Source organism: Lissotriton helveticus, chromosome 1_1 (assembly GCF_964261635.1).
Source record: "Lissotriton helveticus chromosome 1_1, aLisHel1.1, whole genome shotgun sequence".
NCBI classification, from domain to species: Eukaryota; Metazoa; Chordata; class Amphibia; order Caudata; family Salamandridae; genus Lissotriton; species Lissotriton helveticus.
This window is the reverse complement of record NC_136057.1, coordinates 1061550840-1061568001: the sequence shown is the minus strand read 5'-3', so window position 1 is coordinate 1061568001 and position 17162 is coordinate 1061550840.

Here is a 17162-nt window from a genome sequence, read left to right as displayed (position 1 = left end):
TGTATCAATCAACTTGTAGTGTAGTTCCTATTATCCCAATAGGCTCTGCGCATTGGAATAATACCTTCAATAGTATAGGCCTAGACCAGACGTTAACTAGGTCTTCTATTGTCGATATTAGACTTAAAGTTTTGGGTTTGCCAGCTAGCTCAGAGTTCACTAGAAACTTTCTCGAATAGGCAAGGAGGAGTTGAACCTCCCTGGATAGACAAGAAGGGATTTAGTTTCTGACAACCATAGAACATGACAACTTTGCTCTCCCCTAATCAAGAGTGTATCTCTAGAGTCGTGTGAAAACAAAAGACAACTTATTTTACTCAGTCAGTACGTGCATTCTTAGTCTCACCAGATTGTAGAGAAAAGGAAGAGACGGGCGTGTTCAATAAAAGATGGTATTTATTGATCAGTCTCTTTTCTCATACAAGAGAAATGGATCGATATTATCGCAATACTTATGGTTAAGTAAAGTGCATACAATAAAAGCAGAAGTATAAAATAATACTTTAAAAACATTTATATGGTTTCTAAGCCATAAGGTGTTTTAAAATGGATAAAATAGATACATACATATATACATTTGACTAATCGTACTCAACTGGTGTTTCTAACTCCGCCTACCCCAGTGTACCTGACCTAAGCCTAATACGTGGGCGGGAAAAGAAAGTAGCAGTTTAAGTTAAGTTTGTTTTGCCAAGTGACTGACTCAAGAATTCTCTGCAAGGGGTTATTCAGTTCTGTACCTGGAATCTAGGATGAATGAGGGATGGTATCTCTCGTCTCTGGTCTCGATATTCCAAGCTGCCTGCGAGGGCTGCTCGGAAGCGCCGGAGCTGGATTTCTCGGCAGGAGAAAGCAGCGTCTCGTTCTCAGCGCGTCAGGAAGGCGGGGCTGCGCCAGCGGGGTCTGCTCTGCTCTGGGCTTCGGCAAGTCTGGCTGCTCCGATCTCGTCACCACCGCGTGTGTTTGCTTAAGGCAATACCGGTAATATTTATACCTGTAAGGTGCCGAGATTGACGTAAGGATGGACATAGATACGTCAATAAGGATGTCATACGACTTGGTCGTTAGCACATTCTTTTGCTGAAGTCCCCGATGAAATCAAAACAATGGCCGCAGGGTTTTTCCCAGGTTGTCATAGGTTTGATTTGTTTTGAGAACTCCGTATGCCTTATCAGGGGCTGGAGGAATATCGCTTGTCTAATTAGATGGCAAGCGTTATGACCTAATCAGATAACACGTTCCTGTGCCGTGGTGTGGCTTAATCAGATAACGGTTTCTGCATCATGGGATGGCTGCTAGTTAACTTGTTAACCAGAACAGGGTCAGGAATAGGGGGATCGATACAGAACCTATAGGAATACATCACACCCACTCCACGCTAACTATGGCCATGTTTACGAATCTAGGCATAGTAAAACATACTGTAGAGTATTGTGTATACCTTACCACCCCAAAATACATAAAATGCATTTCGAAATTATCTAATATACGGAAAAAACAGTCACATGTATTATATGCACTCAAGCTGTAGAATAATGCTAAAGTAATCACGCATATGTATACATTATTGCTAATTGGTATATGAGAATTTACACATGAAATGGCTCTTAATACAGAAGAAAAAAGTTCGAGACCATTTCATCACAGAATAAAAATAATTATGAACATACCAGCGGGCAGCTAATGTCTATAAAGTTTCTAAAAATAGAAATTTTAGTTCTCTAAGAATAGTTCTTACTTTAAGCAGAAGATAAGTGTCCCGAAAAAATCGTAAAAATATTTTGGGGCTGCTGAAAAATTGCTGTCCGTGAACTGGAGGGGAAATTGTTCATGTTATTTTGCTATTCTCGTTGAAGGCCAAATTCAGGGAACGCCGTGTGCTAGCTTGCTCAAAAGTCTTTAATTTAGACTGTCGAAAAAGCTGTCAGCAGCTTCCTGGGAGAGTTCCACTAACTCGGAAAAAGGTGTAACCATGCATTCGTGTGCATGATTGTCTCCATTGACGTTTTGATTAGTATTGCTGACAGAAGGTCGTACCTGATCGATGCTGCTTTCATCTTGAACTTCACTACCCCTCAATCGTAGTGGTGAAGTTACCACGAATGCCATCATCAGGATTGGTAGCCGTTGAGGGCAGCACAAAGCATGAGCCTTTATTGGACTCAACAATGTTTCTGCATCCATTGGCGCATCTGATTGTAGCGTCAGACAGGTGTCCAACACGCATTCTTCTCCGCACAGCAGGCACCTTAATACAGGTAAAACACATCGATGCCACATTGGTCGAAATGAAAGAAACCAAGTCATGTTCAGGTCTCTAAGCCGGGAAAGTCCCAGGATTTTTGATATCCGGTCCCGGTATCCAATGGCTCGGATTGTTTCTTCCCTTGTCGCAGGTGTTTTGTCTGTGACACGGTTTGCCATAACGAAATATAAGGACTAGGAATAGGATTCCTGCAATTAGTCCTAAAATGAGGGGAAGTCCGCCAAAAATCGAATGGACGAAATCTGGAAAAATACCCAGTATGGCTTTGAATGGTGTTAATGCCATCGAAAATACTGTCTTAAATACTTTTGAGACTCCACTGGTATCAGAAATATTTAAGATTTCATTCAGGATTTCTGCGAAATGTATGGGGGAATTAGTTGATAACAATGAGTGAATCTCTGCAGTCGTCCTTGCGACTAGGAGATCATACGTTTCTTTTGATGACGTGAGTCTGGTCGGCGTCTGAAGAAGCACTGTTTTCATTCTGCTTAAAGTATCTATTCGAATAGAAGTAATTTTCAAGTTGGGCCATGCCCTTGCCTCCCTGTCTGGAAAGGAGCTGGGGAACAATGAGTGTCCACAGCACATGACCTTCGCAGTCGTAGTTACGAGATAAGGAGTCCCGGGCATAAGACTACAACATCTGCGATCCACAATTAGAATGTAACTCCCATTATAGAGTCTTTGAAAAAATGGTTCTATTCCTGTTGCAGGTGCGCCTAGCTGGTGACATGAAAGGTTATTTGAGTTCCCTTCACAGGCTCCATGCAAACTAATTCCATTACACAGAAGTGTACCGCTTAGTGACATCGCACAATTATTGCCACTAAGAAACACTTTCTGTCCTTTATTACTGACACATGCATGTGAATAGGGTAAGTTCCATGTTGTCTTAATGTACCCTTTTCCCAATTTTTCGTACATGCCAGCCTGTATATATTTTTGGCAGTATTAAAACCTGAAGGTTGATATTGGAATATTAATTATCCCATGTATTATCCATTCACTGACAGGTCGTTCTGACATTTTCACTGGTAATCTCTCGAGTTTCTCAATGCTCAGGATTGTATAATCAGCACCCTTCTGTGCCATACTGATTTGTTTATCAGTAAGGTTAAAGATATTGAATAGTGACGTTGTGTTGATTAAACGCCAAGGCACATAGCCTGAACGCAGATTTTGTAACGTCCAGCCAAGCTGTACAATAGAACGCAATTGAGACTGACCGTGTTGTAACAACAGTAAGTCTTGCGATATTATGTCGATTGCTGAAGACACAATGCTGTCCAAAGAAAAAATTCTGGAGGACAGAGTCATTAACCCATTGTCCACTACAGAAAGTGATTTTTCCAAATTAATACGGTCAATTTCCCGTATACTTTCTGCTGTCTCAATTTGAGTCACCTTCCAGGCCTCGTTGTAAGCTGCATATACAGAGGCTGCTATGAAACGTTTCTGACGCTGTTTGCGCGGTCCCATAATGAAATCACGCAAGTCAGCACCATCAGTAAGTAAAGTTAGGTGTTGCTTAATTTCTGCCAGTGTGGAAGTTTGTAGCCATTGAAGGCAGAGTTTGCCCACACTGTAGGTGGTTATTATCCCTGGGTGTTGTCTTTGGGAATATCTAGGGTCTGGCCTGGTCAATTTGAACCCCTGTGTTTTGTTCAGGAATCTGTCTTGACAGTTATTAGTATCTGTGGGCCAGATCAACCACTGTTTCCAATCAGGATGTGTTCTGTTTTGGTTTAATACATAGTTTACGTCTATCTCTTCATCTGTAGAGTTATTGCTGTTCATAGTTGGCTTTGGAATAGACAGTTTATTTAAGTCTTTGATTTTGGCTAGGCCAAGACAGGTAGTTTGTTGAACAGTGTCATTCAAAAATATAATTTGTTCTGGGATCATGCAGGCTCTAAACAATGATTCTATACCTTGTACTTGCCATTCTTTTGTACCCCAAACACTTTTTACTTCAACATTTTTGTCCCAATAATCAAAACCAAAAGTATTCATTTGTTCAAAAAATGAGTCTGAATATATAAATTTCGTGTTTGTTATCATGGTCTTTGTCCCTGTCTTATTTGACAATTTGAAATAAAATGTTTCAGCATTACTTGTGTTGAACCCTGAAAAGTATGAATATTTGTCATAAAAGGTTCTTGAGCTTCCTTTTGGAGGGGTTGCACAATGTTCCCATTGATTATAATTTAAAACATTTCTAGGTTGTGCAGATTTATGTAGAAAATGGTTACCATAGTGGTTGTAACAGTACATACTATCATAATTAGTCGAACCCTGCAAATAATCATGTTTGGTAAATTTAGCAGACATCACTAGGTCAGACATCATATTATTTATACTTTCAAAGTCCCAATCATCAGCAAATGAGCTTGGTTTTACAAAGTCACTCAATGAGATCTTGATTTGGTGTGGATATTTCAGGATTTCGACCGGACCATAAATTTCGTAGTCAGTATTGTCCCATGCTACCCCACCCGGTATAGGATTGGCTGTGAAGTTGACTGAAGAAAGTTCTCTTTTCTCGACGTGTGAAGATGTGTGTGGTTTGAGGATCAAGTTGATTTTCTGACTTGCTGTGTCCATTTAAGCATATTTTCCCTCAATGAAGCGTCCCAAAGTTAATACCATGATGAGCCAAAGTATGAGGATAAATGCACCAAAACCCACCCAAAATTCAATCCATGGAGAAATTAGATATGTTTCTTTCAGTTGTTTCAAAAGTTTTTTAGCTTTATCTTTAAAGGTTTTTGTAGATGGCTGTGTTTTTGATTCACTTAGGTCTTCAGAGGAATCATCGAAGTTTATGAAGTAGCCGGATGCAGTTCTGTCAATTGTTCCAATTGCTTCAGGATTACTGTTTCTTGCATATTCGTTTGTTACTTCATTGTATGTTGGTGTGTCTCTACTAAATGTTTTTATTTGGGTTTTCAGAGGTTTAAGTTCCATTGCATTGTTGCACGGTCCTTGTTGTTCTTCTGTAGGCATTTCGAATGTGATTAGCCTCTTAGTTTGGACCTCTGTATTGGTAGCAAACCTTGGTGTTCTACTACTTACCGGGAGTCCACTTGGCCTACTGTTTGTTATCGGCCACATGATTGTGGTTTTACCAGGTCGATGGATACAACTCGGTTCTCCTTTTTACCAGCAAGCGGCGGTAGTACAACTGATCTTGTCCCGTTGATAGACAAGACAGGAACTGCTTTTCTATAAGAAGGCCCAAATTCCTTCTTTACCGCGATCTTTTCTCTGACTAGATCCCCGACTTTTGGAATCCAGACAGGTCTTGCTGGGACAGGTGGTGGTTCTTCAGTGGTTGTTGGCTGCTGTTTCAACTTTATGTTGCTCAGGTCTTTTCTTGTTTCGTTTAAGTCCTGCAAAATAGCCAAACGATCTTTGATATCAAAGTTTTTTTCCTTCACCACTGAAGTCTGACTGTCGAGATCTAAGACTAACATCCTAGTTCCAAACAATAATTCGTACGGACTGAATCCCTTCAGAGAATTTCTTGGCAGGTTATTTAGACTACGTTGGACACTTATTAGATGTTTGACCCACCCAGCTCCCGAACCTAATACCTTTGCTGTTATCGATTGCTTTATGTCACGGTTTTTTCTTTCTACAATTCCGTTCCCCTCAGGGTGAAATGGACAAGAGTACCGCAATGCAATGCCCATGCTGGTCATGGCCTCCTTATAAGCTCGAGAGCTAAAAGCAGGACCCTGGTCAGAATGCAGCATGCCAATTGCGTATGTGCCGATAAAGACTCGCAAATCTTTTATAACAGTTCTGGCGTCAGCCAATCGCTGGGGCCACATCCATATGAATCTCGTGCATGAATCCACTGCGACCAGGATATATTTATAGTTACCATCCCTTTGTAAGGGACCACAGTGGTCCAGATAAACACAGGCTAATGGTTTATCTGAGATTAGAAGGGGCGTCTGCGCTGGTCGTCTCACCGTTGATACTTTCATTCTTTGACATATTTCACATTCTAAAACATAGTTCCTTGTTTGTCTTCTCATTTGTGGCCACCAGTATCTCTGTTTTAACAATGATACTGTGGCTGAGACGCCAGCATGTATAGAAGCGAGCCCTTCGTGTGCCGCTATTTTTAGTCCTAACCTATGTTCCATGTTTGGAATTGCCCTATCCCCCACTCCAGGGATTCGAGCAAAAGGAACATTGTTTGCATCAGTTATGTATGAGTATTTTACTGGAAAGCCTTTCGGGAGTGTTTCTATCGAATCCTTTTCTGTAGCGCTGACAGCCTGTAATATCTCGCTGTCTATTTTTGTTTTTGACCGTGTGATGGCAGCTACGGAAGCCGTTTGCACAGCTGCCTTCGCGGCCTCATCAGCCAATGAATTCCCTGCAACGTGAACGCCATCACGTTGATGACTCAGTGTATGTATCACGTGAGTCTTTGGTAGTTCTTTTTGTAAAAGAACTACTTGTTCCCAGAGCATTTTATGCTTGATTGTGCTTCCCTTTGCATCCTTAAAACCATTCTGAAGCCAAATCTGCAAGTATTCATTATAAGACTGAACGCAATAATACGAATTGCACACTATGAGTGTGGGGAATTCTCGATCGGTATTTTCAAGCGCCATCTTGAATGCCAGTAGTTCAGCTCGCTGAGCTGTACAATCTCCCAGAGATTGTGTTTTGGTGATAGCTGGTTTAAATTTCCCTTCGTGCCAGCGACCTTTAACAATCGCGCACGCAGCACTGTAAGCTTGTTTACCCCCCACTGCGGGTTGTGCTGATCCGTCTGTATATATTATACAGCCGTAATGTTCTAGAGGCAGAATTTCGGTCGGCGGAGGACATTCGAATTCGTATTGGAGAAATTCTTGTGTTTTTAAGTTGGGATCAAATTCGTATACCACGTCTGTTGCAGCAAGAGAATTAGCCCACTGTATCCACCTTGGATGTAGTGCTTTAGCATTCGGAATGCTTGCCTTTGTTACCGCCTCTAGGGCTGGTATCGGTGTCACGATTATTATTCGTTTACCTTGTGCCAGGGCTCGTTCTTTTGCTATAGCTGTCTGTGTTGCAGTAAGAATTTTTTCCGTTGGGCTAAATTTCATTTCAGCTTTAGTGTACAAGTGTGATTTGAATGCAATTGGTACCTTTTCTCCCTCATTAGAGGTCAGGTATGTGAATCCGCATCTTCCTGGGATGACTCGAATCACAAGATTGCGTGTGTTATCACGTGTTTCTAATTTTGTTTTAATTAACATGTCTGTTTGTACGGATCTCAAAATTTCTGTGTGTATTTGAGTCCAATTGGTTCTTTTAAAATCTGGTTTTATTAGATCATAAAGGGGTTTGACCCTTTCTGCGTAATTTGCAATGTATGTTCTTCCGAAATTTAGGAAGCCTAGAATTGACTGTAGGTTTTTTAGTGTTCTAGGTGCTTGGAGTACGGCACATTTCTCTAAGAAATTGTCAGCCAGGCTTTTGCCTTCACTTGATAATTCATATCCTAAGAACAGGACTGTTAGATGGGCAATTCTGGATTTTTTAAAGTTGAATTTGTAACCCTCTGCTGCGAACCCAAGTATTATGGTGTTCACTCTCTTCAAGTGAGTATCCAAGTCATCATCTGTTAGGTATATGTCGTCGACATAAGATAATGCTTCGTCATCATATGTTTGTAGTAATTCTGTTACTCTCGCTGAGAATACTCCTGGGCTGTTCTTGTACCCCTGGGCTAACCGACAGAATTGTTTTTGAGTGCCATTTATTGAGAACGCGGACAAATATCTGCTCTCTGGTGCTATATTTTGACAAAAGAATCCATTAGAGATGTCTAATGTTGTTTTGTATTTTTTGCGCACTATGTTATTCATTAGTGCAGCACTATGCGAGTTTTGCACTGCAAAAGATTTGCAACATGAGTTAAGGTGTCTGTAATCCAAAACTAGACGATATGAATTGTCTGGTTTGGAGACCGGAAACAAAGGGTTGTTCATTTGTGAGGTGCAAGTTTCAATCACCCCCCGGTATTCTAATTGATCTAGGATTTCTTTTACCTGTTTTTTAGCTTCTTGCTTAATTGGATACTGTCTCTGTGCAGTAGGTTGTGATTTTAACTGGATTTTGTGAGGAGGAGAGTCCTCATCCCATCCTACATGATTTTTATATAAAGCAGGAGCTTGAGCTACTGCCCACTTTCTAGCAAGTGTGTATTTTTTATGAATTGGGATATGATTTGAGAAGGCAGGCATAATTATTTCTTCGCCATGAGGGCAGTCCCTGACAAACTCTGGTGGCCAGTCTTTTTCAGCTAGAAGGATGTCATAGCCCTTGGAGAGATTATCCCAAAATAGTCCCCTTATTTTTCTAGTCTTATCCCCTTCTATACGTAAAGTTATTTCATATATTTTGTGAGGTTTGCTAACTCTGGTGTCTGCAGTTTCCACTTGAAGATATTCATTCGTGTCCACTGTCTCCAGATGATTCATAAGGACTTTGCGAGCTATGCTCACTTCTGCTGCGCTGTCTAGCATTGTCTGAGCCCATTCTCCATTTTTCAGTTGTGTCCTCAGTATTCTCGGCATTGTTAACTACTTTAATACTGGCTACCTTCTTTTTTGGAAATTGTAATTTCTTTTTTAGATGAGCAGGTTCCTTGTCTTTGGACTTGGCGTGCTCTTCTCTTTGTTCTGATCGTCCTCTTCTTTCCGATTTCTGCGAGGAAGTCTGAAAAGATTGAGAGGGGCGTGTATCAATTTCTTGATATCTATCAGGCTTCTTAATATTATCCCTATTTCTAAGGTTGTATCTTTTCCCAGAGGGCTCACTTTGGGGAGACCTGTGTCCTTGGTTTGGAGATATTTCTCTCCGCCGAGGAGACCTTCCTCTGGACTGGAATTTCTTTTCTTTAGGATTGGATTGTTTGTTTCCATCCCAGCTCTTTTTTTGTGATGTTAAATTATTATTAAAAAATACTTTTTCAGGACTTTCAATCAGTCGAGGTTTTACTGGTATTCCACCTAAACTATCTCTACCTAGTTCCTCATAGGATTTTTCTATAATTCTGGCAATTTCAGCTGGTTGGTCTGGTATATCTGTTTCTTTTAACCTTTGGCGGATCGCCACGTTTGCTGCTTCTCCCTTTATATTGGCTAGTAATATAGCCGAGACCTGCTTGAAGTCTTTTAGTAATTTCATACCAAGAGTTAAAGCGGGTTCTGGACCGTATTCATCTTGAATTTGTTTTAGCACATCTGGTATTACCGAGATGGATGGAACACCATGCGTTTTTGTGTAAATGGAAGCAAAGACTGTACCCCAAGTGTCACAGTCCTCCACGTGTGGTGCGATTCCCATTGGAAGACAGATAGTCAGAATCCTGTGTTTTTCCAACGGGGTGGTGTCTGGAAACACCGCCTCTATTTGGGTGATGTTTTGTGCTAACCAGAATGGTATTTGTTCCCTTTTAGCTGGTACTTTACCTAGGCAGGACTGTATGTTCTGTGGTGTAATTTTATTTGTGTTCCCCTGATGAGGGGTCAGTTGTGGAATTTTAATTGCTGGTTGGATTGTTGAAGTCCGCATTACATATTGGACTAATTGTCTATGTACTTTTATTAATTGTTTTAGTTGTATTAAAAGATCTGCTGCAGACATTCTTTCGATGTCTGGATGTGGTGTGTATCCGGCTAGGACCGGCCACGTTGCTCCTGGTCTACCTAGTGGACCGAGCCTGGTTATGTGATTATTATGTTTTAGGGCGCCATTAAACAAGAGCAGGTGCTCTTGAAATTTGAGTGGTACTTCCACCTCCTCGAAAGGAGTGTACTCATTAGGAGGTTCCTCTGTTTTGTAATAGTGGAAGTGCTTTGTTACAGCGTTTGCTGCTGGAAAGTGTATCCATGAATAGAATACCTCTGTCTGCCGATATTCGTGTGCCTCAATTACGAATATGACTGTGCCACCTCTAGGTGTCAGTCCATTTTCTATAAGTTTTAAAGTTATAGATTTTCTTACGTTGACCGCGATGAGTATTATATTCGGGTCTGTTTCTTGCATAGTAGTTTCAGCTGCTATGAGTTCAGCTGCTATTCTAACTGCTTCTCTTTCATCATCACTGTCTACCATTTTACAGACAGGAAGGTTTTACCGTTTGTTTGCAGATCAGGTTTCTTATGGAAACAAAGATTAGATGCACAATATTTTGGAACAGTGTATCCTTCAACGTTGACTAAACCAAGAACCATACATAGGAGTTTCCTCCTGCGAGGTTTGACGGATATTACCTTTCACCCACTCCAGACGTCTTTGGAGTATTATGGGAAAAAAGGGGTCTGAGTGAAAAAGCACGAATGAGTTACTCTAATGTCTTGCGTTAGTTTTATCGCCTTTCCAAACGTTTGGGCGCCATGTAGTGTAGTTCCTATTATCCCAATAGGCTCTGCGCATTGGAATAATACCTTCAATAGTATAGGCCTAGACCAGACGTTAACTAGGTCTTCTATTGTCGATATTAGACTTAAAGTTTTGGGTTTGCCAGCTAGCTCAGAGTTCACTAGAAACTTTCTCGAATAGTCAAGGAGGAGTTGAACCTCCCTGGATAGACAAGAAGGGATTTAGTTTCTGACAACCATAGAACATGACAACTTTGCTCTCCCCTAATCAAGAGTGTATCTCTAGAGTCGTGTGAAAACAAAAGACAACTTATTTTACCCAGTCAGTACGTGCATTCTTAGTCTCACCAGATTGTAGAGAAAAGGAAGAGACGGGTGTGTTCAATAAAAGATGGTATTTATTGATCAGTCTCTTTTCTCATACAAGAGAAATGGATCGATATTATCGCAATACTTATGGTTAAGTAAAGTGCATACAATAAAAGCAGAAGTATAAAATAATACTGTAAAAACATTTATATGGTTTCTAAGCCATAAGGTGTTTTAAAATGGATAAAATAGATACATACATATATACATTTGACTAATCGTACTCAACTGGTGTTTCTAACTACGCCTACCCCAGTGTACCTGACCTAAGCCTAATACGTGGGCGGGAATAGAAAGTAGCAGTTTAAGTTAAGTTTGTTTTGCCAAGTGACTGACTCAAGAATTCTCTGCAAGGGGTTATTCAGTTCTGTACCTGGAATCTAGGATGAATGAGGGATGGTATCTCTCGTCTCTGGTCTCGATATTCCAAGCTGCCTGCGAGGGCTGCTCGGAAGCGCCGAAGCTGGATTTCTCGGCAGGAGAAAGCAGCGTCTCGTTCTCAGCGCGTCAGGAAGGCGGGGCTGCGCCAGCGGGGTCTGCTCTGCTCTGGGCTTCGGCAAGTCTGGCTGCTCCGATCTCGTCACCACCGCGTGTGTTTGCTTAAGGCAATACCAGTAATATTTATACCTGTAAGGTGCCGAGATTGACGTAAGGATGGACATAGATACGTCAATAAGGATGTCATACGACTTGGTCGTTAGCACATTCTTTTGCTGAAGTTCTCGATGAAATCAAAACAATGGCCGCAGGGTTTTTCCCAGGTTGTCATAGGTTTGATTTGTTTTGAGAACTCCGTATGCCTTATCAGGGGCTGGAGGAATATCGCTTGTCTAATTAGATGGCAAGCGTTATGACCTAATCAGATAACACGTTCCTGTGCCGTGGTGTGGCTTAATCAGATAACGGTTTCTGCATCATGGGATGGCTGCTAGTTAACTTGTTAACCAGAACAGGGTGAGGAATAGGGGGATCGATACAGAACCTATAGGAATACATCACAAACTTTTGTACTAAAAAGTTATTTTGTTTGGACAGTTGACAGTAATGCAGCTCCAAACACGATTTATGAACAAAGGAACAATGTCCATTTTTATGCCTGCAAAGGAGGCGCTAAGAAGGCACAACTAAGCAAAATCCTATAGCATTTTGTGGAGATTATTGAGAACAGCCTGTTCTGGCTTTGTGTCAGATTCTTATGCCAAGTAAACCCACGCTCAAACAATGGGTCTACAGGCGATACACCTGCTCATATTGTGATTTTTGCAAAACATATTGTAGAAATAAAGAAGTCCAGTAGACAGTTCTTGTAGTTGTAGTTTATTCCTTAAGTTACAGCTTAGTAAGTTCCAATGTAAGCCTTAATATAAGTTCCTAATATAAGCCCCACCAGGAGCGGCTTCCTGGCTGCTCAGCCCATCTTCTCTAACTGCACTCACTTCAAGTACAGACCTCCATAACATTCTAAATGACATCACATAGCAAGAGCATCAGAGACAGGGAGATTCCTTACATAAGAAGGAGATTACTACACATATCTTGGCTTAAACTTCTGTGATTATCCAAAAATAGAAATTTTCACTGGAAGGTGTACCTACCAAGTAGAAATCTTACACTACATTCAGCTGGCTCATCTCACAAAGCTTTGCTTTATAGAAAACAGGCACTGTGAAAGCTTTGTTGATGACAATCAGCGTAGAACTTTTGGTTAATCCAACACTGCAAAACTTCTTAAGGCTAATGCAATGCAGCACTGCTGATAGGGAGAGTCAAAAAATCAAAAATGCATCTGTATTTTCTGCTTGTAGGTTTTCAAATGAGAACTGAGGTGATACTGCCAGCACAGATGCTAAGAAACCAGGGGTCACATTGAAGATATGGCGTACAGTACCACTCTGTGCTTCTGAGCACGTTTACATGTGTGCGACGGGAGCAGAATGGGGCACATCACAGCAAACGTTGTTCAAGGTGTGCAGGCTGAGCTCGTGCCATCTCTGGGAGCAGCACATTAGTGAAATGAAGAACGTCTGTTTGAAACCACCGGCCCTCCTTTCATTGCAGGTGGCAACCCAACCTGTATTTCAAAGAAGCATTACTGTGTGATCCATGGGACTCTGGTGCCCCGCTCAAAGATCTTTCTCGGGGCTACACTGACAACGTGCCACCGGCCAATGTGCCCTCTGCCATCGTCTTTGTCGCTTTCCTCATGCCTGTAATATGACACAGGTACAGTGGGATAGTAATTCCTCATCTGCTTGGAGCCACAACCCATCAAAATAAGGGATGCACCCTTGAGATTGTGTCAGCACGCATGTAGTGCCAGCATGATCTCTGTAGCACATGGAGCTACGTAAGCATCTGTGGTCCCTTCTGTAATACTAAAGTACACCTATGTGTCAAAAAGCAGGCACATGTCTGTTACACCCACAGGGCATTCAATATAAAAAAGTCCCCAGGTGAACTGTAAATATTGATACCAAAAGTATCAATCATTTATTTAAAATGTGTGTGATTGACCCCATTTCAGACAGTTTATGGGATTTGAAAAACGTAAGTTTCCTTTAGTCAACAAAAACTTAAAGTCCATTATCTCCTAATATGAAATGACCCATGTTTTGTACAAAATGCCAAAAACTACTTACCTCAATATAGAAAGAGGACCTCTGCAAAGCTAAGAAGGAACAGTTGTAAGCTATGCAATCTGCTGTTTATAGCATTTAAAATGTTAAGGTATCTGGAGCTACTTGTTCAGCATTGCACATCTACCTGGATTTAACACTGTTGTAAGCAGTGGCAACATAGGGCACACTCTTCAAATAGAAGTTTAAATGCAGCTATGTTTGCAATATTCTAAACCACACTTGAAATATGAAAATCAGAAGAGTTTGAAATGTAAAACATTATTTTTAAATACATATCCTTGCAGTAGTGAACAGATGATGTGAGTAAAGGATCCAAAGCATTTCCCCTTGGAGGCTAACAGCAATTTCTTCTCAGCTTCATATAAAGTGGCTTCTTCTTGAATTTGTGAAAATTGAGCTTCCAGAGACCTTGTTATACCCGTCATTGCATCAGAACCATCAAATATGCAGATTCAAACCATAGTGTAGTGTGAGCAAACCAGTGCCTGAAATATGTGCTTCAATGTAGAAGCTGTTCATAGCAAGGTGTTTGCTGTTGATGGATGTATGTCACTTCAACGCGGGCTATTACCACGCGTGCCATTACAACGCTGTTTTTACAATGCAAGTCATTACAAAGACTTGCGCTGTAAGGGCTGGATAGTGGAATAGTTTAATTTTCTATTCCAACTCCAGCCCACGTTGACAGTAGGGAAGGTGTTGAAATAGAAAATAAACTATTCCTTTGCCAACAGCGCCCTCCAGCGCAAGTCGTTGAAACGACTTGCGTTGTAAAAGCAGCGTAGTAATGGCAGCACGTGGTGATGCCTGCGTTGTAAAGGCTGTTCCCCGCTGTCGATTGACCAATGTGATGTCAGTAAAGAGAGCTGTGGCTGACCAAGGTTCGCACTCAAATTTCGCAGTAGGAAGAGTTTAAATAGTTGTGCAAATCACATTGGGGGCTAGCCACACAGAAGCTCCACTGTCTGGGCAGATACCAAGTTACATGAGTGAAGGATGGTGCACTAAAGAAAGAAGTCCGTAGTAAATATGGTACGTAGAAAAAGTTCCTTTATTATTAGAAATCTTTAAAAGGCCTCAGCCAACGCGTTTCGTCCCCAAGGGGGACTTCGTCAGGGCAAAAAGAGAACGGCAATATTTAGAGATGAACCCGGGACCTGCTAATCCCAAACAACGTGTCCAAGTCGTAGGTGAGTGAAGTTCTCAACCTAATACGAATTGAGATGTTGACGTGATCAAAGTAAAGGTAGATCAACGCGGTTGTAGTAACACCTGAATCTGTCTGAAGATTTACAGAAAGTGATAATCTAAGTACTTGGTCCTTGTGTCAAAAAAGAATAGCAGATGAGTAGATCAGGGGGCCTCGTATAAATAGCACAGTCCCTGATTGGTGGAATAGATGTCACGCCTGGGCTGTAAGGTTATTGAAAATAAAGACCACCCGAACAGTAAAGCCGGAGATAGAAACTGCAATTATGCAAAGAACAGCAAGGGATAAAGGCATGTATCAGTCCTTTTCACCACTTCAATAATATTCTCCCCATAGTAAGGGAATGTCCTGGGTTCGGAATAACTATCTTCAGAATGCCAGAAGTTCAAAGGACCTGTTTGACGGATATAGCCCACATTTTAGTTTCTTGTAGGCCATTTTCTGGAGTTTCCTGGCTCCTGCTTGGTTTGGATTTCATCTTGTAGAGGGTTTGCACCCTATTTTAATGATTTTATGTATTAGTTATGTCACCGTTTTTTTTAGCTTATTTTAATTTGCTAGTACGATCCTTGAGCAGTGAAACCTGCTAAAGGTTTGAGGGGTTGCTGGACCCCATTTTAACTCTTTTGTTTTATCCACCTGTTTTTTTTATCTTGCTCTGTGGCGCACGGGTTAAAGGGTTGCTGGACCCCAGTATGAATATTTTGATTTACCCACCTGTTTTCTCGCTCTCGCTCTTCAGAGCACAGGCCCGCCCCCTTGGGCCATGCCCCTTCAGTCCACGGGATATTTAAATCAGATGCTAGCAAGTCCTCACTAGAGGTGCGCCTAAGGCACGCTCGTCTGTTTATGTTAGCGCCCTGACTGCACCTAGCACCAGAACCCCTGCCCGTTTCTCATCAGGTTTGTTAGCCATACTGAGATATTCAAGAGATGAACTCATGGCCTGCAATACAGCAGGTAACAATAGTAACTGCACCATTTTCGAACCGCATTGTGGCCCCATGCAATGCACTCTCTGTGACCTTTCCCTCTCTTGTGATGTCATTCATACGAGTTTTCCTGGATAATCCCTGGGACCCTCGCAAGCAAGCGCTTATAACTCCTTTAGCTTTGTGATTATCAACACACGCTCAGTGTGTGAAGCATGAATTTGAGGTTGTAGAGCTAGTAGGCTAGCATAATCTGGATGTAATTTTCTACCCAGAGACCTGGGCGGCTCAGCCATCCAAACCGGAGCTGGTCCAAAAGCAACCAGCAGGTATGCCATTCTCATAGCCGATAGAATAGCAAGGCGGGGGTGCTGCTTGCGAATGTTTATAAAGACAATTTGCCAGTTTCAGGTTCTCCAGAAGGTGAAGTCACGGAATGTGAAACGCTTTCTTGTCAGATCGAACTCAATAAATGCTACAGATGTAAAGGTCTTTTAATCTACTGACATCCATCCTCGAGCACTGCTTTTTTGGAAAACATAAGCCCTTTCATCGAGGTCAGCATTCATTCGTCAGACTTTTTTATCTTGGGAAATTACAATTTTTATTTTGAAAAAGTAGATGATCAAGACACTGCTTCTCTAATTTATACAATGCCTAATTCTCAGTTAAAGCAGATGGTTAGGTATTCCACACATGCAGTGGGTCACACACTCGATGGCCTTTTTACAAGTAATTCTCTACTGGAAGTTACTGCGGCCTTACCAGTATTGTGGTCAGAGCACAAAGTGGTTATGTTTAAGGATAAGTACTCCACTCCCACAATACAGACATAACAATATGTCCATGCTACCAGTGGCTACACCTGGATTAAAATGGATTCTCTCGAATTTCAATTATTTCTTTCCAACACTAAGCCGATTATCGACTCGGATGCAAGCAGCTTACACTTAACACTTATTCCTCCTGGATTAGTGCAGCAGTGGAATCATTAGCACCATTGAAATATTACCAAATTGGTGTAAAGATCCATAAGAGCCGTGTTCCAGAAAAGCCTTGGCTACAAAAACAGCTTTGTCGAAGAAAAGAATGACAGTGGAGCTCCAACTATGATCCTCTGGATAAAAAGAATTATGCTCAATCTATTTTAGACTATACAAAATGAATCATGTAAGAAAAAAGAAAAACCCTTTCTGTAAAAAATCTGACAGTCTAAGAATTTGTGTTAAGAATTTTTTCCTACAGTAAAAAACTTGGCCAAGTCGCCAGAACTTAATAGCAACAACTGCAAACAGGACCTTTGTAACCAGGGGCGGCTCTAGGCTCATGGTGGCCCTGGGCAGG